At 40.6% G+C, this 27,888-nt stretch overlaps 1 pseudogene; it reads right to left on the reverse strand.

Annotated features, from left to right (window-relative positions):
- Positions 1-3,824: 3,824 nt before the first annotated feature.
- Positions 3,825-6,011, reverse strand: Ddx6-ps1 (DEAD-box helicase 6, pseudogene 1; annotated as a pseudogene).
- Positions 6,012-27,888: the final 21,877 nt, after the last annotated feature.

The raw sequence follows: 27,888 nt of genomic DNA on the forward strand, positions 1-27,888 counted from the left end.
GGGAGTTGAGGCCATTGATGTTGAGAGATATTAAGGAATAGTGATTATTGCTTCCTGTTATATTCATATTTGGATATGAGGTTATGTTTGTGTGCTTTTCTTCTCTTTGTTTTGTTCCCAAGACGATTAGTTTCTTGCTTCTTCTAGGGTATAGCTTGCCTTCTTATGTTGGGCTTTACTATTTATTTTCCTTTTTAGTGCTGGATTTGTAGAAAGATATTGTGTAAATTTGGTTTTGTCATGGAATATCTTGGTTTCTCCATCTATGTTAATTGAGAGTTTTGCAGGATACAGTAACCTGGGCTGGCATTTGTGTTCTCTTAGGGTCTGTAAGACATCTGTCCAGGATCTTCTGGCTTTCTTAGTTTCTGGCGAAAAGTCTGGTGTGCTTCTGATAGGTCTGCCTTTATATATTACTTGACCTTTTTCCCTTACTGCTTTTAGTACTCTTTCTTTATCTTGTGCGTTTGGTGTTTTGACTATTATGTGACAGGAGGTGTTTCTTTTCTGGTCCAATCTATTTGGAGTTCTGAAGGCTTCTTGTATGCCTATGGGTATCTCTTTTTTTAGGTAAGGGAAGTTTTCTTCTATGATTTTGTTGAAGATATTTACTGGTCTTTTGAACTGGGAGTCTTCACTCTCTTCTATACCTATTATCCTTAGGTTTGATATTCTCATTGAGTCCTGGATTTCCTGTATGTTTTGGACCAGTAGCTTTTTCTGCTTTACATTATCTTTGACAGTTGAGTCAATGATTTCTATGGAATCTTCTGCTCCTGAGATTCTCTCTTCCATCTCTTGTATTCTGTTGGTGAAGCTCGTATCTACAGCTCCTTGTCTCTTCTTTTGGTTTTCTATATCCAGGGTTGTTTCCATGTGTTCTTTCTTGGTTGCTTCTATTTCCATTTTTAATTCCTTCAACTGTTTGCTTGTGTTTTTCTGGAATTCTTTCAGGGATTTTTGTGACTCCTCTCTATGAGCTTCTACTTGTTTATTTATGTTTTCCTCGAATTCTTTCAGGGATTTTTGTGATTCCTCTCTGTAGGCTTCTATTTGTTCTCTAAGGGAGTTCTTCACGTCTTTCTTGAAGTCCTCCAGCATCATGATCAAATACGATTTTGAAACTAGATCTTGCTTTTCTGGTGTGTTTGGATATTCCGTGTTTGCTTTGGTGGGAGAATTGGGCTCCAATGATGCCATGTAGTCTTGGTTTCTGTTGCTTGGTTTCCTGTGCTTGCCTCTCACCATCAGATTATCTCTAGTGTTACTTTGTTCTGCTATTTCTGACAGTGGCTAGACTGTCCTATAAGCCTGTGTGTCAGGAGTGCTGTAGACCTGTTTTCCTGTTTTCTTTCAGCCAGTTATGGGGACAGAGTGTTCTGCTTTCAGGCGTGTAGTTTTTCCTATCTACAGGTCTTCAGCTGTTCCTGTGGGCCTGTGTCTTGAGTTCACCAAGCAGGTCACTTGCAGCAGAAAAGTTGGTCTTACCTGTGGTCCCGAGGCTCAAGTTTGCTCGTGGGGTGCTGCTATGAGCTCTCCGTGGCGGCAGCAACCAGGAAGATCTGAGCTGCCCTTTCCTGGAGCTTCCGTGCACCAGGGTTCCAGATGGCGTTTGGTGTTTTCCTCTGGCGTCAGAGATGTGTGCAGAGTTCAGTCTCTTCTGGTTTTCCAGACGTTTCTGCCTCTCTGAAGGTTTAGCTCTCCCTCCCACAGGATTTGGGTGCAGAAAACTGTTTATCCAGTCGGTCCCTTCAGGTTCTGGCGGTGTTTCAGATGTAGTGGATCTGCTGCTCCTGGGACCTCCTCTACGGGGACCCAGAGGCTGTATACAGTTTCCTCTTGGGCCAGGGATGTGAGCAGGGGTGGGCAGTGTTGGTGGTCTCTTCCGCTCTGCAGCCTCAGGAGTGCCCACCTGACCAGGTGGTGAGGTCTCTCTCGTTTTTTTTTTTTTTGTTTGTTTTTTTTTATTAACTTGAGTATGTCTTATTTACATTTCGATTGTTATTCCCTTTCCCAGTTTCCGGGTCAACATCACCCTAACCCCTCCCCCTCCCCTTCTTTATGGGTGTTTCCCTCCCCTTCTCCCCCCATTACCGCCCTCCCCCCAACAATCACTTTCCCTGGGGGTTCAGTCTTAGCAGGACCAATGGCTTTCCCTTCACTGGTGCTCTTACTAGGCTATTCATTGCTACCTATGAGATCAGAGTCCAGGGTCAGTCCATGTATAGTCTTTGGGTGGTGGTTTAATCCCTGGAAGCTCTGGTTGCTTGGCATTGTTGTTCATATTGGGTCTCGAGCCCCTTCAAGCTCTTCCAGTTCTTTCTCTGATTCCTTAAAGGGGGTCCTGTTCTCAGTTCAGTGGTTTGCTGCTGGCATTAGCCTCTATTTGCTGTATTCTGGCTGTGTCTCTCAGGAGAGATCTACATCCAGCTCCTGTCGGCCTGCACTTCTTTGCTTCATCCATCTTATCTAGTTTGGTGGCTGTATATGTATGGGCCACCTGTGGGGCAGGCTCTGAATGGGTATTCCTTCTGTCTCTGTTTTAATCTTTGCCTCTCTATTCCCTGCCAAGGGTATTCTTGTTCCCCTTTTAAAGAAGGAGTGAAGCATTCACATTTTGATCATCCGTCTCGAGTTTCATTTGTTCTAGGCATCTAGGGTAATTCAAGCATTTGGGCTAATAGCCACTTATCAATGAGTCCATACCATGTGTGTTTTTCTGTGATTGGGTTACCTCACTTAGGATGATATTTTCCAGTTCCAACCATTTGCCTATGAATTTCATAGTCATTGTTTTTGATAGCTGAGTAATATTCCATAGTGTAGATGTACCACATTTTCTGTATCCATTCCTCTATTGAAGGGCATCTGGGTTCTTCCAGCTTCTGGCTATTATAAATAAGGCTGCAAAGAACATAGTGGAGCACGTGTCTTTTTTATATGTTGGGGCATCTTTTCGGTATTTGCCCAAGAGAGGTATAGCTGGGTCCTCAGGTAGTTCAATGTCCAATTTTCTGAGGAACCTCCAGACTGATTTCCAGAATGGTTGTACCAGTCTGCAATCCTACCAACAATGGAGGAGTGTTCCTCTTTCTCTGCATCTTTGCCAGCATTTACTGTCACCTGAGTTTTTGATCTTAGCCATTCTCACTGGTGTGAGGTGAAATCTCAGGGTTGTTTTGATTTTCATTTCCCTTATGACTAAAGATGTCGAACATTTCTTTAGGTATTTCTCAGCCATTCGGCCTTCCTCAGCTGTGAATTCTTTGTTTAGCTCTGAACCCCATTTTTAATAGGGTTATTTGTCTCCCTGCGGTCTATCTCCTTGAGTTCTTCGTATATTTTGGATATGAGCCCTCTATCTGTTGTAGGATTGGTAAAGATCTTTTCCCAATCTGTTGGTTGCCGTTTTGTCCTAACCACAGTGTCCTTTGCCTTACAGAAGCTTTGCAGTTTTATGAGATCCCATTTGTCAATTCTTGATCTTAGAGCATAAGCCATTGGTGTTTTGTTCAGGAAATTTTTTCCAGTGCCCATGTGTTCGGGATGCATATATATATATATATATATATATATATATGTATATATATATATATCCAGAAAAAAACTTATTTACAAATTTATACAAGTATACACATACAATTTTCTATGGGTCACGCTTTGCCACAGAGGAAAGAGGGTCAAGGCTCTGACAAGTCTTTGCACCCAGTGCCTTACTGCTGTTGGAAGCGTGTGAGCCAGCTTAGTGTTCCACTGTAGAGCACAGAGGCTTGTCATTGCGCCTGCAGTGAGAGGCTGCTCTTTCCTTTGGGAGCGACAATGGTGCATCTACTCAGCCCAGAATAAAATTTTACTTGGTATTGTTTTTTTTTTAAATACATGTATTTACAGTGTGGATGGACTGCAGTTGTGAAGCAACTCCTCCATATAAAGAAAAGGAAAATGGCGCTACCATCACTAGTCCACCTTCCGGCCCTGGGTATGAGTACTGGTAGAACAGGAAGCAAGACTTCAACTTGAAACCAAAATGAAGAGGCAAAGAAATAAAAAAGACAAGAAAATAGAACGTGACTTTGTTGATTCTTCGAGCTGTGGTAAAAGATGATATTCTTAATGGTCTCGTAGTGTAAGGCACTTTGCACAAATAAGTAGTAAGCTCTTCAGGCTTAAAAACGGATGAGTAACCAGGGAGAAGTTGAAATGCAGTAGAGTCGGCTATCGGAGAACTGTAGACAGGTGCGTGTCCACCAAGATTCTTCTCTTTTTAGGGTTTCTCCCTTTCTTTTTCGTCCTTCCTTGTCCCCTTTCCCCAGAAAACATTTTTAAAACCAGCAGTTAGTGCAACGAAACGTTCAGTCAGCACACAGTGCAAACAAGGGAACAAAAAAGGTCCATTTCTTCTTTTCAGTTTTTCTTCACCAGTTTAAAAAAAGAAAGATGTCTGAGCTCTTATATAACTCTTCATAGTTCTAAAATAAAGATGAAAAACCCACAAGGAGAAGAGCACCGCCCCAAAAATGATCCGTCACAGATCCAAGGAGCCTTCTGTAGTTTGTCAAAGCGTGCTTGTTAAGGTTTCTCATCTTCTGCAGGCTCACTGTGGTATTCTGCCACATACAGGCTCTTGTCAATGTTGCTTGGGATGGGTTTGATCTCTCTCCCCAGCTGCTCCTCAATACTCTTCAGGTTGAAGCAATCATCATATGTGATCAAGTTGATGGCTAAGCCAAGATGACCAAAGTGACCTGACCTTCCAATCCGATGAAGATAGGTCTCTGCCAGTTTTGGGAAGTCAAAGTTTATTACCACATTCACAGCTTGTATATCAATACCTCGGGTAAACAGATCAGTGCAAACAAGATTGCGGCATAAGGCATTTCGGAAATCATGAAAGACACGATTTCTATGTTTCTGCCTCATTTTGGCATGGATATAGAAGCAAGAGTAATCTTCTTGGCCAGTAACTCAACTCTCTGAGAAGAGTTGCAGAAAATGATCGACTGGTTTATCTGAAGCCTGGAGAAGAGTGTATTGAGGCAGTGCACTTTTTGGCGCTCCGTTACATATGCGTAGTACTGGGTCACCCCTTTCAGAGCTAGCTCCTCCATCAGGATTATCTCGTAGGGTATTTGCAGATGGGAATTCATAAACTTTTGTACACTAAGAGGGAAAGTAGCGGAATATAGTAAAATCTGCCTATTTTTAGGTAGTGTGAGAATAATATCCTCCATTATCTGCACAAAGTCCTGTGACAACAACTTATCTGCCTCATCCAATACTATCATCTGGACATGATCAACCTTTGCTGCTCCTTTCTTGATAAGATCCAGGATTCTGCCAGGGGTAGCAATCACCACATGCACTGTATCGTCAAGCCTCATTATGTCATCCGGTAAATTGGTTCCTCCAGTGGTCGCCATCACTTTGGCCCCTCCCATGTGTTTGCTGACCTGGATGCAAATTTGACTGACCTGTAGAGCAAGTTCTCTAGTGGGAACAATCACCATTGCTTGAATATTGTCCTTCTTCAGGTCCTGCCGTTCAAGTAAGGGGATGAGGTAGGCACCGTTTTTGCCTGTTCCATTTTTTGCTCTAGCTAAGATATCCCTACCAGATAAAGCAATGGGAATGCTCTCCTCCTGAATAGGAGATGGTTTTTCCCAGCCCGTTTCAAAAATTCCCATTAGCAACTCTCGTTTCAAACAGTAATCTTCAAACTCATTTCCTTTTGTGGAGGTCACATCCGGTTTTAATTCTTAGATCCTTTGGAGGGAGTTTTAAAGTCTTTTTCCAGTCATCACCAGGTTTAATGGTGGCGGCCATGCTCTGTGCTTGCTGCTGAGTGCCATTATTGATTGTGCTGATGTTCTTCAACTGGTTCATCTGTGTCTGTGTCTGTGGGCCCCCTCCTCCAGGGCCGGCACTGGCCTTCACTGGGCCCCTCAGCTGGCTGTTCTGACTGGCCAGACCCATGATAACAGGGTTCTCTGTCTTGGCTGTGCTCGTGCTTTCTTAGCTGCACAGGTGTCTCTTTCAAACTTTTCAAAGTCAGTAGAGAAACTGTAATAACAGTTCATGAGGCTCTCCAAAATGAAGCGATAAATAAGTCTTGCTGAATATATGAGTCCTTTATTGCAATTCAGGCAAGCACCTGTAAGTCTCTCACCGGTAAGCAGCAGTAGTTAACTTGCTCTCATGCAACGAATCAACTTTGTATTTTTTTTAAAGCACTCTAACAAGCTTGAATTATATCTGAATTCACTCACTTCAATCCTCGATCCTTTATTGTTGACTCAAAACTCCCAAAATGGCGGCGGCTCCTCGCTTCCCCACTTTTTCTTCTATTAGTTTGAGTGTATCTGGTTTGATGTGGAGGTCCTTGATCCACTTGGACTTAAGCTTTGTACAGGGTGATAAGCATGAATCGATCTGCATTCTTCTACATGTTGACCTCCAGTTGAACCAGCACCATTTGCTGAAAATGCTGTCTTTTTTCCATTGGATGGTTTTGGCTCCTTTGTCAAAAATCAAGTGCCCATAGGTGTGTGGGTTCATTTCTGGGTCTTCAATTCTGTTCCATTGTCTATCTGTCTGTCTCTGTACCAATACCATGCAGTTTTTATCACTATTGCTCTGTAATACTGCTTGAGTTCAGGGATAGTGATTCCCCCTGAAGTCCTTTTATTGTTGAGGATAGCTTTAGCTATCCTGGGTTTTTTGTTATTCCAGATGAATTTGCAAATTGTTCTGTCTAACTCTTTGAAGAATTGGATTGGTATTTTGATGGGAATTGCATTGAATCTGTAGATTGCTTTTAGTAAAATGGCCATTTTTACTATATTAATCCTGCCAATCCATGAGCATGGGAGATCTTTCCATCTTCTGAGCAGACATGGTGTCTTAAGGATCAATTTCTGTTCTGTGGAAACCGAAATTGAGCAAGGCAACTACACATTCCTCCTTGAGAGAAAGGCTGCTTGACTTGAACCAATCAATGGGAAATTAGTCCTTTATGGACTGGCTCATCAGAAACACAATTATCACTAGCTGGTGGACCCATGAATACCAAGGGAATGGAGACACAAGTGCTATAGAGGGAGTGAGACATAAGAAAGATGCTCAATTGACAACCAGACAGGACAGTCATTTTCAACTTATACCTCTTCAGTTATTTTAGTTTAAGTTTCTATAGACATTAATCAGTTTGTTTAATGCATCCGAACCATAGTCAAGATCATGGAAATCTTATTGCTGCTGGAGTCTAGCCCCAGGGGAATTTGTGTCCCAAAGAGGAGGTGTGAAGTCAGCGAGGGAAGGAGACTGACACGATCTGAAGGTGAATCAGAACAGCTGTGGGTTTATTGAATAAAAGGGACACTTTTTATACCCTATAGTTGGAGAGTAGCTTATTCACGGGTACTGTTGAAAGCAGATTTGATGATTCTAAGAAGTGCATGATATTTTCACAGATGATCTTACCCTATTTTAGCCCTTCTTTTCAACATGCAGCTTGAAACTTTATTAGTGTTTTTATTTGAAGTAAAAGCTATATGTCCGGCAAGCATCTAAGTGCGTATTGTTTTCTAGGATTCAGCAACCCCACCAGGTGACCCTTACATTTCCTTCTGCATTCTCCCCCTCCCTCCCTCCCTCCCTCCCTCCCTCTCCCTCCCTCCCTCCCTCCCTCTCCCTCCCTCCCTCCCTCCCTCCCTCCCTCCCTCTCCCTCCCTCCCTCCCTCCCTCTCCCTCCTTCCCTCCCTCCCTCCTCCCCCCCCCCCCCTCTCTCTCTCTCTCTCTCTCCCGATTTGCAACTTTATTTGACACTCATCAGATTAGTGCTCATCCACATTGACTGAATGTAGATCTCGAACAGTGAGACACACTTAAGTTGCCAATGTGTTGTTTGGTGAATCCTCATCCTGACTGAAGTTTTCTAGACAAGCATACTCAGATGTGATATGGAATATTCCTCATTCCTCTTACTCAGATCGCTTTAGTGATCCTGGTATCAATGTGCACATCTGGAGTCCCCATTTCCTTCATGTCAACATTCCAGATTTCTTTGAGCACCCAGTGGTCAAGCTTCTTGAAGGCCCCTCCAGGGATGCGCTCCCATTCTCAGGTCACTGCCTCATTAATGGCAGAATGGCCTACCTACTTTCTCATCATCTTTCTTTGTGGGCGACTTTTGGTTAGGCCCATGTTGGAAAAGCCATAAAAGAAATTTTGATTTCTCAAGGGGCAGCATTTATACCATGTAACATAACAAACATTGAACTGTTTCCTAATTGCATTGCTTATGTGCCTTAGTCTTCAATAAGAGCCTGTTCTCTTCATACATTCCCCAAAGGGAAGGCCTGGTATCTTACTCTTCTTCCATTATGTCCTACTTCCCAAATTCCTTCAATGTATGCTCCAGTATATGGCAGGGGGGTGCAAACCAGACTAACTTTTTAACAGAATCTGCTTCTCATGGGGTATGCCACATCTTGCCATTTATGCTGTCAGTCACATACCCAGGGGATCAATTGTGGGTACTATTCTCTACTTATTAACTGAATTCTTGCCCTTAATGGCCAAGGCCTCAGACACTGGGTCCGGGCTCACTCTTCCTTTAGATTGTGTGCTTTTATCCTTGGGACTATGTATAAGTACCTAAGAGTTGCTACAACCATTTTTCAGTTAATAAGTCTTTAACTTCTCGATTCTTGGTGCAAACAGGGGGCACAATGGAGATTCTTTCATAGGAGTAGGCAGAGTTGTCATACTATATAGTCCCAAGGTGGCTGAGATTCTTTTCCAAAGAATCATTTTGTTTTGAAAGACTACCATTGTATACAGTCACATCCTCTACCAAAAGCTTATCCAAAATCTCCTGAAGGGAAAAGCATAAGGAAGCTTCCATAACACACAGTGAGAAACATGAAAGATAAAAGTAAAAGAATGCTAGAGAATTATGATCTGTGGTGTTGTAAGCTGGAACTTTGCCAAGCAACAGTGGTCGATGTGCTGCCCACGCCAAGTTGCCAAGGAAGACATGGCTGTTGGGGGTCAGAGGGCTAAGAACTGTCTAAGGAAACACAAAATGGAGCCAGAACAGGATGGTATTAGTTTTGTCACTTCAATTATGTGAGTGTGGCCCACTGGCTATTCTACAAGAACCTCAGAAAACCAAAACACCCTAGACAAACAGAAATAGGCTCATCACATGAGGTTTTATATAGAAAGAAGGGCTCTGCCAAGAACTGGGCTGGAGGCCAGTTATGTTACCTTCTGGCAAAGACTCTGGGTATACTCTGCCATATTCTGAGAATTTAAGTGAGGCTGAATTCAAAAGTAATGGACTCATGTTTTGGCAAAGGAAAACTCATATCAGAATTATATTCATATTGTGTCACAGTTACTACTCACTACTTTTACCCAGGTCGACAGTATGACACAGCACAGGAAAACAGAACAACAACAGAAAATCCCGGGACAATGTTTGGCTTGGTGGGGAAGAAAAAACTTAAAGTTGCAGACAAGGTCGGGGCTTTAAAAGCATAGGCAATTGTTAGAGATATTTAGCATACTTGAAGAGACACCTTGAGTGCTGTTCTGGGACAACAGGGAAGGCGCCAAGAGTTAAGAGCACACCTGCCACAGCCTTCATTTTGTGAAAATTCAAATTCCCTTGAAAGAAGAGACTAAACTGAGTGTCCTGGAAGGACTTCCTCTGTCCATGTCTGTGAGGAACACTCTATAGTGGGTTAATTGGGAAGACCCACCCTAAATGTGGACAGCATCATTTTCATGAATTGGGGTTCCGGACCCAACCAACAAAAGTAGGACATGAGATTAGCACAATAGTCATTCCTCTCTGCTTCTTGACTGTGGGGGCGATGTGACTAGTAGCCTCATCATTTTAACACCATGCCTTCCCTACCATGGTAAACTTAAGTGAAAAATGAACTCTTCCTTAAGTTGTCTCTGTCAGGCATTTAATCACAGCAAAAAAAGATTGTAACTGAGCTGATGAGGCAAGAGAAGCCTTTACCTAGCATAGGACTTTGTTTATAACATGCAAAAGCAATCAAGAAGATGCTAGAACAGCAGAGCAGACAGAGGGGGCTGGGTTATTTAAAGGCAAACGAAAGCTAAGCGATGTCCCAGTTAGTTTGTAGAAGACTTGGAATCCTGAGAAACAGTTCACAGAAGACATAACTGATAAAGTAGTGCATGGAAAAAGACTAAGTGTTTCCTTTTTTCTTGCAATAATGTGTAGTGGGGTAAAGGTAATTCACCCAGCCTGGTGAATTTTTATCAGTCAGGAATGGTTAGTGGAAACCCCATGGCCTTATGCCTGTTGGAAAATGGCATCTGAATCCACTGGTAGGTTGAGAGTCTAGAACACAATCCTGTTTCTCTTTGGGCCTATGCCAGGCTGCAAGCCAGTCCTAGAAAGCTCACTAGGCTTGGAGAAGCACAGTAGCCCTACAGTGGTGGTAGCAGCACCCTAGCAAGAAGAGACTGAGTGACTCATGGAAAGTAACTGGATATGAAGGGCAGGATGGGATAGCGTTCTCCAAACATGTTGTACGTAATGGGGATCTTCAATGAGACATTGACACAAGTAATGAGAGAGTTACATGCTAGGCTTCCTAGCATTTTCTTTATCGCTATCCCCTTAGTTATCCAAAACCAACTGGCATTTTTCTTGGAACAGAAAAGAATAGGCCTTCAAAGATCTTTCTCATTCTCTATGAGTTTTTAAATAGCATAAAAACCTTTAAGTGTCTTACAAAAATATTAAAGTGTTTTTTAATCCTGCAGTGATAGAACTTAAATGGAGTTTAAGCAAAGAAACCAAGGGAGATGATAGTTCATTGAAGCCATATGGTTTACAGGTAAAAATCTCTGTAATAAAGGTGGGTTATCTCCTTATGAGTTGTTGACAAGGAAGACCCTGTACTCCAGAAACCCTAAAGGGTATTCATTGCCACTGCTATTGTTTACACAGCAGAAAAATAAACAACTTCCTGTTGATGAAGATACCACATGCTTTGGGAAATGGGGAAATTGATCTGGAAATGAGATGGAAGATCCCTTTCATATTTCTAGACAGTGCCACAAAGGCTTCTGGGAGAGCAACATGCTATACTGCCAAGATGTCAAGCAAGATGTGCTTAGCAGTTCAATAACAACAGGACTGTTAGGTGTGCAATTAACTGGGTTCTGATGGCTTTCTCCCTCCACTGTCAAAAACTCCCTGGGAATAGAAGCCAATATGAACACGTGCATCAAGTAACGTGATAGGCACCAGTAGGGAAGCCACTGTGTTTTAATAAGTAGATGTGATATGCCTATCAAATTACCTTCCATCACCTCTATGTTCATACCCATTATTGCTGCTATCAGTCTCACGAGTAGAGGGAGACTTCTGTTTGATGGTGGAGAGTGCTTCCTGAAGAGATTCATAATTGAGTATGATTTGTTTGGATGTTAATTGCAATCATACATTTTTCTGAAAATATTAGACTTGAAAGAGACTATACTTTTAATGAGTGTCACAGCTAAGTCAATAACACACCTTGACATTACTTAAGACCACATACTTAACCTGCTGTCCTACTGTGTACGAAGCCTGTTTATTAAGTATAAGTTGCCTTTAAGGGGACAATGTAACTAATCTTACTATGTCTTATTTTCCCATGAAACCTGTTTTTCACCTAAGGTAAATGCACATCTTTAACCTTGCTATGCAGGTTGGCTCCCAACCCAGAATAATGTATGTGTGAACATGTGTTTTATGGTAATCATTTGCTCAAAAGAGCAAACAGATTAAAAACACTCTTAAACAAATTAAATCACCTGCAAATTCTGGGAGCAGTAGATAGATATAGGTTGATAACACTTGTTTTTGGTTTTTGAGTGCTACAAAGTAGTAATTTCTTCCCTATAAAATCCTGGTAGGATTTCTGTAGTAGAGAATCTCTCACTTCTTTCCCACACCATTGTGTGTGTGTGTGTGTGTGTGTGTGTGTGTGTGTGTGTGTGTATGTGAGTATGTGAGTATGTGTATGTGTTTGTGTGTATTGTTCAATAAATACATAACAAAGCTTTTTATTAGAAATAGTCACAGAATCAGGCACATAGCAGCACAAACCCAGAATAAACACAGACACAAGAAACAGACAACAGGGACAGACAGATCAGACATAAACAACAGACAGACACACAACAGACTAGCCACTAACCACAAAATACAGACAGATTGAGGACAGTGAGATGTGGAGATTTCAAATTGGGGTTCAGTCTTGATTGAACTATTCAAAGAGGAAATATCTCTTCTTCCTTCATGTGACATCAACATATTTGGTGCAACTCTGAGGTGTCTTTGATGTGTTAATCAACACATGGAAGTGTGACAATTCCTCACAAAAACAACTGAAGGTGTGGGAGCTAGTATTTTTCCACCAGCCTCAGACAGCCCCTCCCATCCAGGAGGGAGTGCAACAATCACTTATGGGGCAGTTCCTGGAGGTCACCAGGAGCCCTGTCCTCACAGCAGGACTATCTTAACTTTATCTAAAGGAATGCATTTCAAGGACCCCAGCCCTGCCCTGGTTTATAGAGACCTAAGGTCTATTGAGCTCACCAATGCCCCCATGCCCAATCTACATTACTGCAACCTGCCCTTGACAGAATGTACAAAGCTGTACTTTAGGAATTGTTTGTAGTCACCTCTCCTCTCGAGGTAGGCGGACCCCAGCTTGCTGGAATAATAATAATCCTCATGCTATTTTATTGGTCTCTGGTTTCATGTCTCATTGTCTCATTCACGGGAGTCTCCTAGTAATTAAGACTCAGGTCCAGTCTTACAAAGGAAGACAAGGTTTACTTTTGGCTTATAGTTCCAGGGGACTGAGTTCATCACTGCAACAAAAGTGTGGTGGTAGGAGCAGGAATAGCTGGTCTGTCACACCAAATCCACAGCCAGGAGGCAGAGACTAATCAGAGCCTGTGGTGAGCTCACTTTCCGTTTTGTATTCTCTCCTGGAGCACAGCCATGATATGGGACTGCTCATATTTATGGCACATCTTTCTACCTCAAACGACCTAATCTAGAAAATTTCTTCTATATATACCTAGAGAGCAATTTTCATGTTGAGTCAAACCCCATCAAGTTGGTAACTACCCTGCTCAATGCACCCCCAAATAAATGATACCTACTGTAGCATTGTGACCCAATGCTCTCAATGTCCAAATATAAATGGAGAAAATGGTTACATATGCATATTATGTGATAGCTGGAGAATAGGGTGAAGTTTTCATGCAGCCATTTCCCCCCTGGACAGAGGAAGGAGGCTTGGTCTGTGATCAATGATCTGTCCAGAGCAAACACATTATGTTGTCTCCCCATGAAATGTCACATAACATTCAAATACCTTTTGTGGAGATATATGTTTTCAATTGTCTTGGTTTTAAAGGTGGCTGAGACTGTGACCCTAAACATATTTTCAACTTTTACTGGAACTCCATAAACAAAACAAGAATAGCATAGAGTGACACGACAAGAAAAGGATTATCTCAGCTGTCCTATAGGATGAAATCAAATCCGGCATAATAACTCTTCCTAAAATAGAGGCTGAGGAAGATGAGGTTATAATTACAGAAGAAGAAAGATACATGCTTTTTAATGGAGTTTGTTAAATCTACAGGTAAATTTGGGCAGTATTGCTATCTTAATGATATTAAAATTGAAATCACCACCTTTCTAGGTTTAGGTCTTTGTTCATCAAATTTACTTCATATTTTTCACTTGACTTTTGTCAAACTTGCTAAGTTTCTAATTATTTTATACTATTATAATTGGAATTGTTTCATCATTTTTAACTTGTTTGCTGCTTGTGAATGCAAAAACAATCAATTTGTGTTTCGATTTATCTTTCTGCCTTTAAAATTATGTTTCTCATCTCATACATTTAGATATGCAAATTTCATATACACTGTGCATGTGACTGGTGTGTGTGTGTGTGTGTGTGTGTGTGTGTGTGTGTTCCTTCACGTTTTCTATGTGATCTGCTTTGGATGTGATTTGAATGTTCCCTATGTGTCCATGTGTTGAAAGTGAATCTCATTAGAGAGGTGTTGGGAGGTGTTGGTTAAAACAGGAGAAGCACCTGTTGAAAGTAATAGGTCACTGAGGATGCTGCCCTCAGGAAGAACTGTTAAATGAAACAAAGGAGTTCCATTTAGAAATAGCACTCTTGGCCCATCCCTATTGTTTCTCTCTGGCTTCCTTTCTGAGCATGTGACCTACCACAAAATGTCATCCACCATATAATGCTGCCAAGAGGTTTTTCATCAGAGGTTTATACCAAATTCTTAAAACTCTAGAAGTATGAGATAAACATTTTTTTTGAATATAGTGCTCAGCTTTGATTATTTTGCTATAGTAACAGAAAGTGAATTAATATCTTCTATATTCTAGGTCATGTCCTGTGTGATTAGAAATCATTTTTCTTTCTCCTTTCCTACACAGGTGAATTTATGTATTTTCCTCCATAATTGCTTGAGCTAGGCCCTCCAGTGAGAAGTGGCTGATCCTAACATTTTATTCTTATTTATGACTAAAATTTATGAAGTCAGATTTCAATAATGCTCCATTAACTATGATATATGTGAATTTTTAATGAATACCCGGAGGCTGAGAATGTCGTCTTTTATTACATATTGGCTGGGAATTTTATGATGGAAGTCTGATGACTTTTTGTCAAATACTTTTCCTGCCTTTATTGATATATTGGTACAGTTTTTCTCGCTTATTCTTTACTTTATGGTAAATACCACTAGCTTCTTCTTGTAGTTCAAATTAAATACATTCCTCCACTTTCTTCTAGCTGTTATGGCTTCTGATGAGAAGTGAACGGTTTGTATATTTAAGGACATTATGTATGTGTTACCTTACTTTTATCTTCTTTCACAATTCTCTTCGTCCATTGACAAGGAATGAGGTACTTTTCTTTTTTCTTTCTTTCTTTTTTTTTTAGATTTTTTTTTAATTTTATTTCTTTTTATTAACTTGAGTATTTCTTATTTACATTTCGAATGTTATTCCCTTTCCTGTTTTCCGGGCAACATCCCCCTAATCCCTCCCCCTCCCCTTCTTTATGGGTGTTCCCCTCCCCACCCTCCCCCCATTGCCGCCCTCCCCCAACAATCTTGTTCACTGGGCGTTCAGTCTTAGCAGGACCAAGGGCTTCCCCTTCCACTGGTGATCTTACTGGGATACTCATTGCTGCCTATGAGGTCAGAGTCCAGGGTCAGTCCATGTATAGTCTTTAGGTAGTGGCTTAGTCCCTGGAAGCTCTAGTTGCTTGGCATTGTTGTTCATACGGGGTCTCGAGCCCTTTCAAGCTCTTCCAGTTCTTTCTCTGATTCCTTCAACGGGGATCCTATTCTCAGTTCAGTGGTTTGCTACTGGCATTCGCCTCTGTATTTGCTATATTCTGGCTGTGTCTCTTAGGAGAGATCTACATCCGGCTCCTGTCGGCCTGCACTTCTTTGCTTCATCCATCTTGTCTAGTTGGGTGGCTGTATATGTATGGGCCACATGTGGGGCAGGCTCTGAATGGGTGTTCCTTCTGTGTCTGTTTTAATCTTTGCCTCTCTATTCCCTGCCAAGGGTATTCTTGTTCCCCCTTTTAAAGAAGGAGTGAAGCATTCACATTTTGATCATCCATCCGTCTTGAGTTTCATGTGTTCTATGCATCTAGGGTATTCAAACATTTGGGCTAATAGCCACTTATCAATGAGTGCATACCATGTGTGTTTTTCTGTGATTGGGTTACCTCACTCAGGATGATATTTTCCAGTTCCAAACATTTGCCTACGAATTTCATAAAGTCGTTGTTTTTGATAGCTGAGTAATATTCCATAGTGTAGATGTACCACATTTTCTGTATCCATTCCTCTGTTGAAGGGCATCTGGGTTCTTTCCAGCTTCTGGCTATTATAAATAAGGCTGCTATGAACATAGAGGAGCATGTGTCTTTGTTATATGTTGGGGCATCTTTTGGATATATGCCCAAGAGGGGTATAGCTGGATCCTCAGGTAGTTCAATGTCCAATTTTCTGAGGAACCTCCAGACTGATTTCCAGAATGGTTGTACCAGTCTGCAATCCCACCAACAATGGAGGAGTGTTCCTCTTTCTCCACATCCTCGCCAGCATTTGCTGTCACCTGAATTTTTGATCTTAGCCATTCTCACTGGTGTGAGGTGAAATCTCAGGGTTGTTTTGATTTGCATTTCCCTTATGACTAAAGATGTTGAACATTTCTTTAGGTGTTTCTCAGCCATTCGGCATTCCTCAGCTGTGAATTCTTTGTTTAGCTCTGAACCCCATTTTTAATAGGGTTATTTGTCTCCCTGTGGTCTAACTTCTTGAGTTCTTTGTATATTTTGGACATAAGGACTCTATCTGTTGTAGGATTGGTAAAGATCTTTTCCCAAACTGTTGTTTTCCATTTTGTCCTAACCACAGTGTCCTTTGCCTTACAGAAGCTTTGCAGTTTTATGAGATCCCATTTGTCGATTCTTGATCTTAGAGCATAAGCCTTTAGTGTTTTCTTCAGGAATTTTTTTCCAGTGCCCATGTGTTCGAGATGCTGCCCTAGTTTTTCTTCTATTAGTTTGAGTGTATCTGGTTTGATGTGGAGGTCCTTGATCCACTTGGAATTAAGCTTTGTACAGGGTGATAAGCATGGATCGATCTGCATTCTTCTACATGTTGACCTCCAGTTGAACCAGCACCATTTGCTGAAAATGCTGTCTTTTTTCCATTGGATGGTTTTGGCTCCTTTGTCAAAAATCAAGTGCCCATAGGTGTGTGGGTTCATTTCTGGGTCTTCAATTCTGTTCCATTGGTCTATCCGTCTGTCTCTGTACCAATACCATGCAGTTTTTATCACTATTGCTCTGTAATATTGCTTGAGTTCAGGGATAGTGATTCCCCCTGAAGTCCTTTAATTGTTGAGAATAGTTTTAGTTATCCTGGGTTTTTTGTTATTCCAGATGAATTTGCAAATTGTTCTGTCTAACTCTTTGAAGAATTGGATTGGTATTTTGATGGGGATTGCATTGAATCTGTAGATCGCTTTTGGTAAAATGGCCATTTTTACTATATTAATCCTGCCAATCCATGAGCATGGGAGATCTTTCCATCTTCTGAGGTCTTCTTCAATTTCTTTCTTCAGAGTCTTGAAGTTCTTATTGTACAGATCTTTTACTTGCTTGGTTAAAGTCACACCGAGGTACTTTATATTGTTTGGGTCTATTATAAAGGGTGTCTTTTACCTAATTTCTTTCTCGGCTTGTTTCTCTTTTGTATAGAGGAAGGCTACTGATTTATTTGAGTTAATTTTATACCCAGCCACTTTGCTGAAGTTGTTTATCAGCTTTAGTAGTTCCCTGGTGCAACTTTTGGGATGACTTAAATATACTATCATATCTTCTGCAAATAGTTATATTTTGATTTCTTCTTTACCAATTTGAATCCCCTTGATTTCCTTTTGTTGTCTGATTGCTCTGGCTAGAACTTCAAGAACTATATTGAATAAGTAGGGAGAGAGTGAACAGCCTTGTTTAGTCCCTGATTTTAGTGGGATTGCTTCAAGTTTCTCTCCATTTAGTTTAATGTTAGCAACTGGCTTGCTGTATATGGCTTTTACTATGTTTAGGTATGGGCCTTGAATTCCTATTCTTTCCAGGACTTTTATCATGAAGGGGTGTTGAATTTTGTCAAATGCTTTCTCAGCATCTAATGAAATGATCATTTGGTTTTGTTCTTTCAGTTTGTTTATACAATGGATCACGTTGATGGTTTTCCGTATATTAAACCATTCCTGGATGCCTGGGATGAAGTCTACTTGATCATGGTGTATGATTGCTTTGATGTGCTCTTGGATTTGGCTTGCCAGAATTTTATTGAGTATTTTTGCGTCGATATTCAGAAGGGAAATTGGTCTGAATTTCTCTTTCTTTGTTGGGTCTTTGTGTGGTTTAGGTATAAGAGTAATTGTGGCATCATAGAAGGAATTCAGTAGTGCTCCATCTGTTTCAATATTGTAGAATAGTTTGGATAGTATTGGTATGAGCTCTTCTATGAAGGTCTGATAGAATTCTGCACTAAACCCGTCTGGACCTGGGCTCTTTTTGGTTGGGAAACCTTTAATGACGGCGTCTATTTCCCTAGGAGTTATGGGGTTGTTTAACTGGTTTATCTGTTCCTGATTTAACTTTGGTACCTGGTATCTGTCTAGGAAATTGTCCATTTCCTGCAGATTTTCAAGTTTTGTTGAATATAGGCTTTTATAGTAAGATCTGATGATTTTTTGAATTTCCTCTGAACCTGTAGTTATGTCTCCTATTTCATTTCTGATTTTGTTAATTTGGAAACACTCTCTGTGTCCTCTCATTAGTCTGGCTAAGGGTTTATCTATTTTGTTGATTTTCTCAAAGAATCAACTTTTGGTTCTGTTGATTCTTTGTATGGTTCTTTTGTTTCTACTTGGCTGATTTCAGCTCTGAGTTTGATTATTTCCTGCCTTCTACTCCTCCTGTGTGTATTTGATTCTTTTTGTTCTAGAGCTTTTAGGTGTGCTGTCAAGCTGCTGACATATGCTCTCTCCTGTTTCTTTCTGCAGGGACTCAGAGCTATGAGTTTTCCTCTTAGCACAGCTTTCATTGTGTCCCATAAGTTTGGGTATGTTGTACCTTCATTTTCATTAAATTCTAAAAAGTCTTTATTTTCTTTCTTTATTTCTTCCTTGACCAGGTTAGTGTTGAGTAGATCATTGTTCAACTTCCATGTATATGTGGGCATTCTTCCCTTATTATTATTGAAGACCAGCTTTAGGCCGTGGTGGTCTGATAGCACGCATGGGATTATTTCTATCTTTCTGTACCTGTTGAGGCCCGTTTTTTGACCAATTATATGGTCAATTTTGGAGAAAGTACCATGAGGAGCTGAGAAGAATGTATATCCTTTTGCTTTAGGATAGAATGTTCTATAAATATCTGTTAAGTCCATTTGGTTCATGACTTCTCTTAGTCTGTCTACATCTCTGTTTAATTTCTGTTTCCTTGATCTGTCCATTGATGAGAGTGGGGTGTTGAAATCTCCTACTATTATTGTGTGAGGTACAATGTGTGTTTTGAGCTTTAGTATGGTTTCTTTTATGTATGTAGGTGCCCTTGCCTATTGGGCATAGATATTTAGGATTGAGAGTTCATCTTGGTGGATTTTTCCTTTGATGAATATGAAGTGTCCTTCCTTATCTTTTTTGATGACTTTTAGTTGAACATTGATTTTATTTGATATTAGAATGGCTACTCCAGCTTGCTTCTTCTAACCCTTTGCTTGGAAAGTTGTTTTCCAGCCTATCACTCTGAGGTAGTGTCTGTCTTTGTCTCTGAGGTGTGTTTCTTGTAGGCAGCAGAATGCAGGGTCCTCATTGAGTATCCAGTTTGTTAATCTATGTCTTTTTATTGGGGAGTTGAGGCCATTGATGTTGAGAGATATTAAGGAATAGTGATTATTGCTTCCTGTTATATTCATATTTGGATGTGAGGTTATGTTTGTGTGCTTTTCTTCTCTTTGTTTTGTTCCCAAGACGATTAGTTTCTTGCTTTTTCTAGCGTGTAGCTTGCCTCCTTATGTTGGGCTTTACCATTTATTATCCTTTGTAGTGCTGGATTTGTAGAAAGATATTGTGTAAATTTGGTTTTGTCATGGAATATCTTGGTTTCTCCATCTATGTTAATTGAGAGTTTTGCAGGATACAGTAACCTGGGCTGGCATTTGTGTTCTCTTAGGGTCTGTATGACATCTGTCCAGGATCTTCTGGCTTTCATAGTTTGTGGCGAAAAGTCTGGTGTGATTCTGATAGGTCTGCCTTTATATGTTACTTGACCTTTTTCCCTTACTGCTTTTAATATTCTTTCTTTATTTTGTGCATTTGGTGTTTTGACTATTATGTGTCGGGAGGTGTTTCTTTTCTGGTCCAATCTATTTGGAGTTCTGTAGGCTTCTTGTATGCCCATAGGGATCTCTTTTTTTAGGTTAGGGAAGTTTTCTTCTATGATTTTGTTGAAGATATTTACTGGTCCTTTGAGCTGGGAGTCTTCACTCTATTCTATACCTATTATCCTTAGGTTTGATATTCTCATTGAGTCCTGGATTTCCTGTATGTTTTGGACCAGTAGCTTTTTTCTGCTTTACATTATCTTTGACTATTCTTCTGCTCCTTAGATTCTCTCTTCCATCTCTTGTATTCTGTTGGTGATGCTTGTATCTAAGGCTCCTTGTCTCTTCCTTTGGTTTTCTATATCCAGGATTGTTTCCATGTGTTCTTTCCTGATTGCTTCTATTTCCATTTTTAATTCCTTCAATTGTTTGATTGTGTTTTCCTGGAATTCTTTCAGGAATTTTTGTGATTCCTCTCTGTAGGCTTCTACTTGTTTATTTATGTTTTCCTGCGTTTCTCTAAGAGAGCTCTTCATGTCTTTCTTTAAGTCCTCCAGCATCATGATCAAATATGATTTTGAAACTAGATCTTGCTTTTCTGGTGTGTTTGGATATTCTGTGTTTGCTTTGGTGGGAGAATTGGGCTCCAATGATGCCATGTAGTCTTGGTTTTTGTTGCTTGGGTTCCTCACTTGCCTCTTGCCATCAGATTATCTCTAGTGTTACTTTGTTCTGCTATTTCTGACAGTGGCTAGACTGTCCTATAAGCCTATGTGTCAGGAGTGCTGTAGACTTGTTTTCCTGTTTTCTTTCAGCCAGTTATGGGGACAGAGTATTCTGTTTTAGGGCGTGTAGTTTTTCCTATCTACAGGTCTTCAGCTGTTCCTGTGGACCTGTGTCTTGAGTTCACCAGGCAGGTCGCTTGCAGCAGAAAAGTTGATCTAATCTGTGGTCCCAAGGCTCAAGTTTGCTCGTGGGGTGTTGCTTATGAGCTCTCTGCGGCGGCAGCAACCAGGAAGATCTGCACTGCCCTTTCCCGGAGCTTCCATGCACCAGGGTTCCAGATGGCGTTTGGTGTTTTCCTCTGGAGTCAGAGATGTGGGCAGAGTGTAGTCTCTTCTGGTTTCCCAGGCGTGTCTGCCTCTCTGAAGGTTTAGCTCTCCCTCTCACGGGATTTGGGTGCAGAGAACTGTTTATCTGGTCGGTCCCTTCAGGTTCTGGCGGTGTCTCAGACATAGCGATTTCCTGCTCCTGTGCCCTTATCCAAGGGAACCCAGAGGCTGTATACAGTTTCCTCTTGGGCCAGGGATGTGGGCAGGGGTGGGCAGTGTTGGTGGTCTCCTCTGCTCTGCAGTCTCAGGAGTGCCCACCTGTCTCGGCGGTGAGCTCTCTCTCCCACAGGGTTTGGGAGCCTGAGGTACTTTTCTGTTTTAACTACTTGAGGTTTTTATATTTGTGGTTCTCTCTCTCTCTCTCTCTCTCTCTCTCTCTCTCTCTCTCTCTCTCTTTCTCTCGTCTCTCTCTCTTTGTATGTATGTGCATGTGTGTGAATGTTCATGTCAATTCACATGAGTCTTTAAGTGTGCTAGAATGTGTGTGCCAGGTCCAGCATAAAGGGAAGTATGACATGGTCCCTGCCCCTGGAGCTCATGGCTGCACAAGGAGAGGTGTGACACAGTTCCTTCCCTAGGAGCACTACCAGGCTGTTGATCCTATGAACACCGTGTGTGCTGATGGTTGCTGTTGCCCCAACATCAATCTGCTATCTTTACTATTCTACTTTCAATCTGCAATATACTTCTTTCCTCCATTACTCAGAGCTAGTCATGCCACAGTAAATTAAACAGATGATAATGAGGCTGTAGGGGACAAGGAACAGGCTCTCTGCTTGGCCTTCAGGGTCATGGGAATGGATCTAGACAATATAATCACAAAGGCCATGAAAAACTTACATAGTCCCTTTGGAAATGGTTTATTGCCAGACTTGGACTTGAATCTGGAATCACGAGGAACCATGTGTATCCTCTAGTCCAATGAGTGTTGCATTGATTAACGAGGATGAATTTAGAGATATTAAGGATAGAAAGTTAGAGTGATTTTATGAGGAAATGGTGTGGATAGAAAAATAAGAATTTATATATAATTTAGGAATCAATCATATTCAAAGGAGAGTACATGAGGCCATAGAATTGCTAGGGTAAGGGAGTGAAGATTAGAGAATTAAAAGATGATGGAGAAGCATTAAAAAAAAATCAGTGCTCTGATTTTCTCACTGATTGAAGAATTGAAGATAACAATTTCTGGAAAGATATTAGATAGAGAAAACTGTTTTATGTTTTACTTACATAAACTTAAAACTTTGGAAGGAATCATTTTAAGTTTAGTAGTTTGTCACTTTTTAAAAAATTCTTGCATGGCAGCAGTTACTAAAGACTGCTATCTGCTGCACCAGAAAAATAGAAGAGCTGTGTGGCCAGCTCCTCATAAAAACCAGGCTGTGTAAACCTACAGGGAAATCTGCGTTTGCTTTGTGCTTGGTTCTGCTCTAAGGAAATGGGGCTAAGACTGTTGATTCAGGACTTAGAGAGTTTATGTAAGTTTAAGAATTCTTGATAATTAATAACAATGCTCAAAGCCTTGATGATGTAGCTTTAGTAAATACAAGACGTGATCAAGCTTTCTCTGGAGAAATTAGAAATTATGAATAAGAGATTCAAAATATCATGGAATTCAGCTGAAGAATAAAGAATAAAGAATCATCAGGAACACAGAGAGTATCTGAGCTAGCAGCTTGCATCTACTACTGACTCAGAGTCATTCTCCAATCAACACCATTCCCATCCCCACCTTTCCCTTCTCATACTGAGGCAGGACCTTGGCAATGTGTGTTCATGACTGTGAAGACTAAAGGTAAGTCTTTGCTGTCCCTTCTTAAAGGCTGTCCCCTTTGGGTTTTGAGAATTTTTCCTTGATCTTTTAGTCATTAACCAGACTAAGGCTGCTGCCAATGTGCCTTAGAGATCCATCTGCCTCTGCCTATCTGGAACTGATGGTATTACAAGGATCAACCACCTTGCCCAGTTACATTTTCATACAGGTTCTTGACTTGAACTCAGGTTTTTCAACCTTGAAGAGAAAACACTTGAAGGATTGAGCTCTCACCCCAATCCTGATTTGTAGGGTTTGATCATTAAAAGTTTTCTTCATCTTTATATTGCTTTCAGATATTTGAAAAACACACATATGCAGTTCATTGCATGATGGAAAATAAGTCAGAGTTAAAACACATGACAGAGTATTGATAACACACATGTGCTTTCTGATTTCCAGCATGGTTATATTTTATGGAAGTTTCATAGAAACTAGGCAAATTATAAAAAAAAATTTACAGTTGCAGGACGTTTTAAAAGACAGTTATGATACAAGATTTAATGTTAAAACAATTACTTGTCTTTTTTGTTAATTGTGTTAGACTTTTACAATTAAATACTTACTTAATTCTTTATTGGAGTTCAAGTCTTTGAATAGCCACGTTACGGCTCTGGTTAAATAGAATTATGGCTAAGCAAAAAGCATTTATGCATGAGGTCATAAGTCTATCCATGCTTGATGATACTGTTTTCTCAGCTGATAAACTTTAAAGATTCTAATTTTTGCTTCAAGAGTAAATTAATTTATGAAACTTAGAATAACAGTCATGCTAATTAATGCTGTTTTCTTCACATGTTTACTGTCCCCTGAGGTACAAATCTTCTATAAATGTAAAGTGTACAGAAGTTTTTTACCAATTTAATATTATGCAAACTAAAATTCATAGCACTGTTTGTAAACTTTTAAGCCTTCTTTGCTTTGACTTACATTTTCCTTATAAAACTTTGTAGCAGTTACTGAAGATGGGGCAGGAATTCTAACAGCCTAAACAGTACTCTGAGAAAGTAAAAACAAGACTGGAACTAAACACAGCTTAAATGTTCCCTTTTCTAAATCACTCAGTTGCTTACTTTTGGTGAGACGAGTCTTTTGGGCACTGGATCCCTGAATATCCATCACTTCCCCCACCACAGAGATTAGATCAGACCAAGTTGAGAAAGCCTCACTCAGTCAACAAAAGGCAATCTAAACTTACGTCTAGGGCCAGATCATTGATAGTTCAGTTCCCAGTTGTCAGGTACATAAAAAGTCTCCTGGGAACAACAGATTCCTTTCCATTTAATGCAATGATTTAAATGCCCCCCCCCCAAACCTATGAACACCATATTTAGTCCCAAACTGAGCTCCCAACTCCTCCAGGTTAGTAACTGAAGGTTGCATTCGCAGGCTTTGGGAGCTTTCCCATGCCTTTTGACTAAGCCCCTTTCTGACTCAGCAGGATTATGGATATCTATTCCTGCATCCTATTGTGCTCAAGAACCACTGGACAGAGACATAGCCACCATTTTTAAAGGGACTGGCTACATCTGAAAGCACAGAGAATCCAGATTAGTTTGACTGCATTAGCCTGACGTTATGAGAGAGGGCATCTGCTGTCCTAAGTCCTTATGACTTCAGTGCTCTAGAAACAGATCTCAGAATGTCCGCTTCCCTTGGTGATGCTGTGGCTGCCACTGCCACTATTGCTGTCCCTGTACTTTATGCTCTAGTTTTTCTTGAAATGCCAAGTAATGACAATCAATCTTTTGTCCCTGCTGCTTCTGTCCTTCATGTTTTCAGAGTTATTAGGCCCATACATAGCCTAGACCTTGGCAGCCCCAACAATACTCAGCCATCCACCTTCAACAAGTGAAGTAAACAGACAAGTAATAGTGAAAATGTAAATTGATGAAGAAGAAACAAAAACCATATATTCCTCGGACCTGGAAAAATAAGAAATAAATAGATACATTTCTAGATGAATGTGACTTACCAAAGTGAAATGAGAATGATATAAATAATGTAAACAGATGCATAACAATGAAGTAGAATATTAATAAAACATCTTCCCAACTGGAAAATGCCAAGGTCCAGAGTGATTCACAGAGGAATCCCACCATATCTTCAAAGAAAAACTAATGTCAACACTTTAAAACAGAAGAGAAGATAACTCTCCCAAACTTTTTACGGAATCAGTGTTATCCTGATGCTCAACACAGTAGTAAAGGACACAAGAAATTGATTACAAACCAATCATTTCCCTGATGAATACAGATGCAAGCATTCTTGCAACCCAAATTCAAAGAAACACAACAAGGTCATCTTTGTCAACTAAGCGTCACTTTAGAGACTACGGGATTTTTCCGGCATATGCAAACCAGTACAGGGGCGGGGGGGGGGGAGTGGAGGGGGGAGGTGTCTGGAGCTGCTCTTCCTGCCTCTTACATGATTGGTGTGCTTTCTCTTCTGCAGCTCTCAGGCCTGGATCTTATGCCTTTCCTGGCGTGGTAATTCACCTTCTTCCTAGGTCCTCTTACCTACAAATCCTAAAGTCTTGCCTCTGTTTCCCTGCACAGTCATTGGCTGCCGGCAACTTCCTTTACCAATCAGAACCAACTGGGGGCAGGAACCCTCAGCGTCTCAGGTCTCGCGCAGTTTTAGGAAAACAAATAACACAGTGCAAATGTTAAACCAAATCCACAACACCAACACAAGCACAGAAACTTTTGACTTACAGTCGTTCTTGCCTGCTAAATATTCTAGGGCAATGGTGGCGCAGAACTTGTGGGAATAACTAACCAACGTCTGATTTGATTTAAGACCCACTTCACAAGATGGAACCTATACCCACCACTGCCTGGGTGACCATGAAGCAGAGGATACCTAAGAGACTTAGGATAAAACAAATACTATTGGTCTAAAATAAAGGTAGTTAAAAAATGACTCCTACTGACATTGTTGTGTTCATAGATCAGTGCATTGTTTAGCCGCGAACAGAGACGCTTCCTCCTGTAGCAGAAGAGTAAAAACACAGAGACCAATATGCAGACATTATACAGAGAGAGAGAGAGAGAGAGAGAGAGAGAGAGCGCCCAAATGGGATGTCTCTGTTAAATCCTTCCCCTCTGAGTTCAGAGAACCTGGCCAAAGAGGCAGAAATACATTAACACGCATTAGGGACGGAGGACACCAGGAGAACCAGACCCTCTAATTCAACTGAGCAAACCTAACACGAACTCACTGAGACTAAAGCAGCAAGCGCAGGGCCTACCCGGGTTTGCACTGGGTTTTCTATGTATGTATTATAGTTTGTGCCTGCTAATGGACTGGTTTCCTTCTGCTGTTTTGTCTTGTCTAGGCAAAGAAAATAGGCATGGATTATTTTTTTCAGGAGTACTTTTTATTAACTTTTCCTTTGTATATTTCTATTTATTTGAACAATTATAATAGTTTTTTTTGCAATCAGCATACTCAAAAAATACTCAATCTGTTATTTTGTAAAACTACTTATCTTCTCCAAATTACTCTGATGGTCTTGATTTTCCTTAGTGACTCTGGAAATAGCTCATTAAAATCTGTAATATGTCACAAACAAAAATGCCACAATGAAAACTAATTGAGAAAAAAATTAAAATAAAAATATTGTATTTTTGTTGGGCATGGCCACTGAAGTTGTAGCTTAATGACCAGGTAATGATTAGACAGATTTTTTTTTTAAACAAGCTTTGAGGTACTGAGTTTTCCAGTCTTTGTTGAGAGCTTCTGGGTTTGTATCTGGGCTATTATCAACAACCTCAACAACAAAACTAATTGAAACAGTTTTCTGCAATCATCAATTCCGTGTGATGAGAGTTAAGTAAAGGCTCTGGTTATTCCTGGCGCCTAACCGTGTCACTAGCACTAGAAGAATAAGAAAACCTTTCTCAGTACCCTGAAAACAAGCCAGGATAAAGCCAGACCAATCAAATTTCAGCCACAAAGGATGCCTAGACTCCTTACTACTCCACTCACTACATCATTATCTTAGTGAAATAATTACTTACTAAGTTTATATTGGTTTGACCTGTTTCAGACGCAAACTGCAAACAGTACATATATGAGCTAAAGAAAGATTATTTCCTTCCAGTGAGAGAGGAAATTTCACAACAAGGCTCCCATTCATCACGTGAGGTACTTCCCTTTCCTCCTCCTTCACAGAAAACCCTTAACCACAAAATCTACCTTGTGAACATTTCTCCCCCTTTCCTTTTTTTTTTTCTGAGAAAGTGCAAATCTTCTTTTGAAGCTCAGAGAATTTTGAGACTACTATCTTTCTGCCTCCTCTTTGACGGCTTTCTCTAAGCCCTAGTTGTAGGGCCGGATTATAGATGTACCAGTTGGTGATAGGCAGCCCCCTGTCAGGTGTTCTCTGCATTTGTGCCTTTCTACACTGCCTCTGCTGTAAAAAGATGCTTTGTTGATGAGTTGTAAGAGCAGTATAAGGATACATATTCAAAATGCAGCTACAAGTTATACAGGTTTTAGGAGCTGGCAATAGTAGGTTCTCCTCTGTGATGTATGGCCTGCCCCAGGTAGGTGGCTGTTACAGTACCAGGAACTCCCTCTTATTGCATGGGCCTCAAGTCCAAGTAGACAGCCATAGGTTGTTCTCGGAATATAATGCCAGTATCGCTCCTTTCAGAATCCTCATGATGTGCTCACCTCTGGACACTGTTGCATTAGGAACAAAAGTATCACCACATGAATCTTTGAGTCATATTCTAGATCCAAGCTATAATAAATAACAAGTGAAAGTCTATACTACTTAGCTCATGATAGCCTTCAATTCCCTACTGAGAATTGGTGAAACTCTTAAGCAGTAGAAGCTATGAAAACTGGCTTTTTTACAGTAGGGTAGTCTAAAAAAATAACTTGAGTCCAGATTTCCTTCTACATCCACTACTCATGTTCTTTTTGTTCATCATTTAC

The sequence above is a fragment of the Rattus norvegicus genome, chromosome 8 (assembly GCF_036323735.1).
Source record: "Rattus norvegicus strain BN/NHsdMcwi chromosome 8, GRCr8, whole genome shotgun sequence".
Lineage (NCBI taxonomy): Eukaryota > Metazoa > Chordata > Mammalia > Rodentia > Muridae > Rattus > Rattus norvegicus.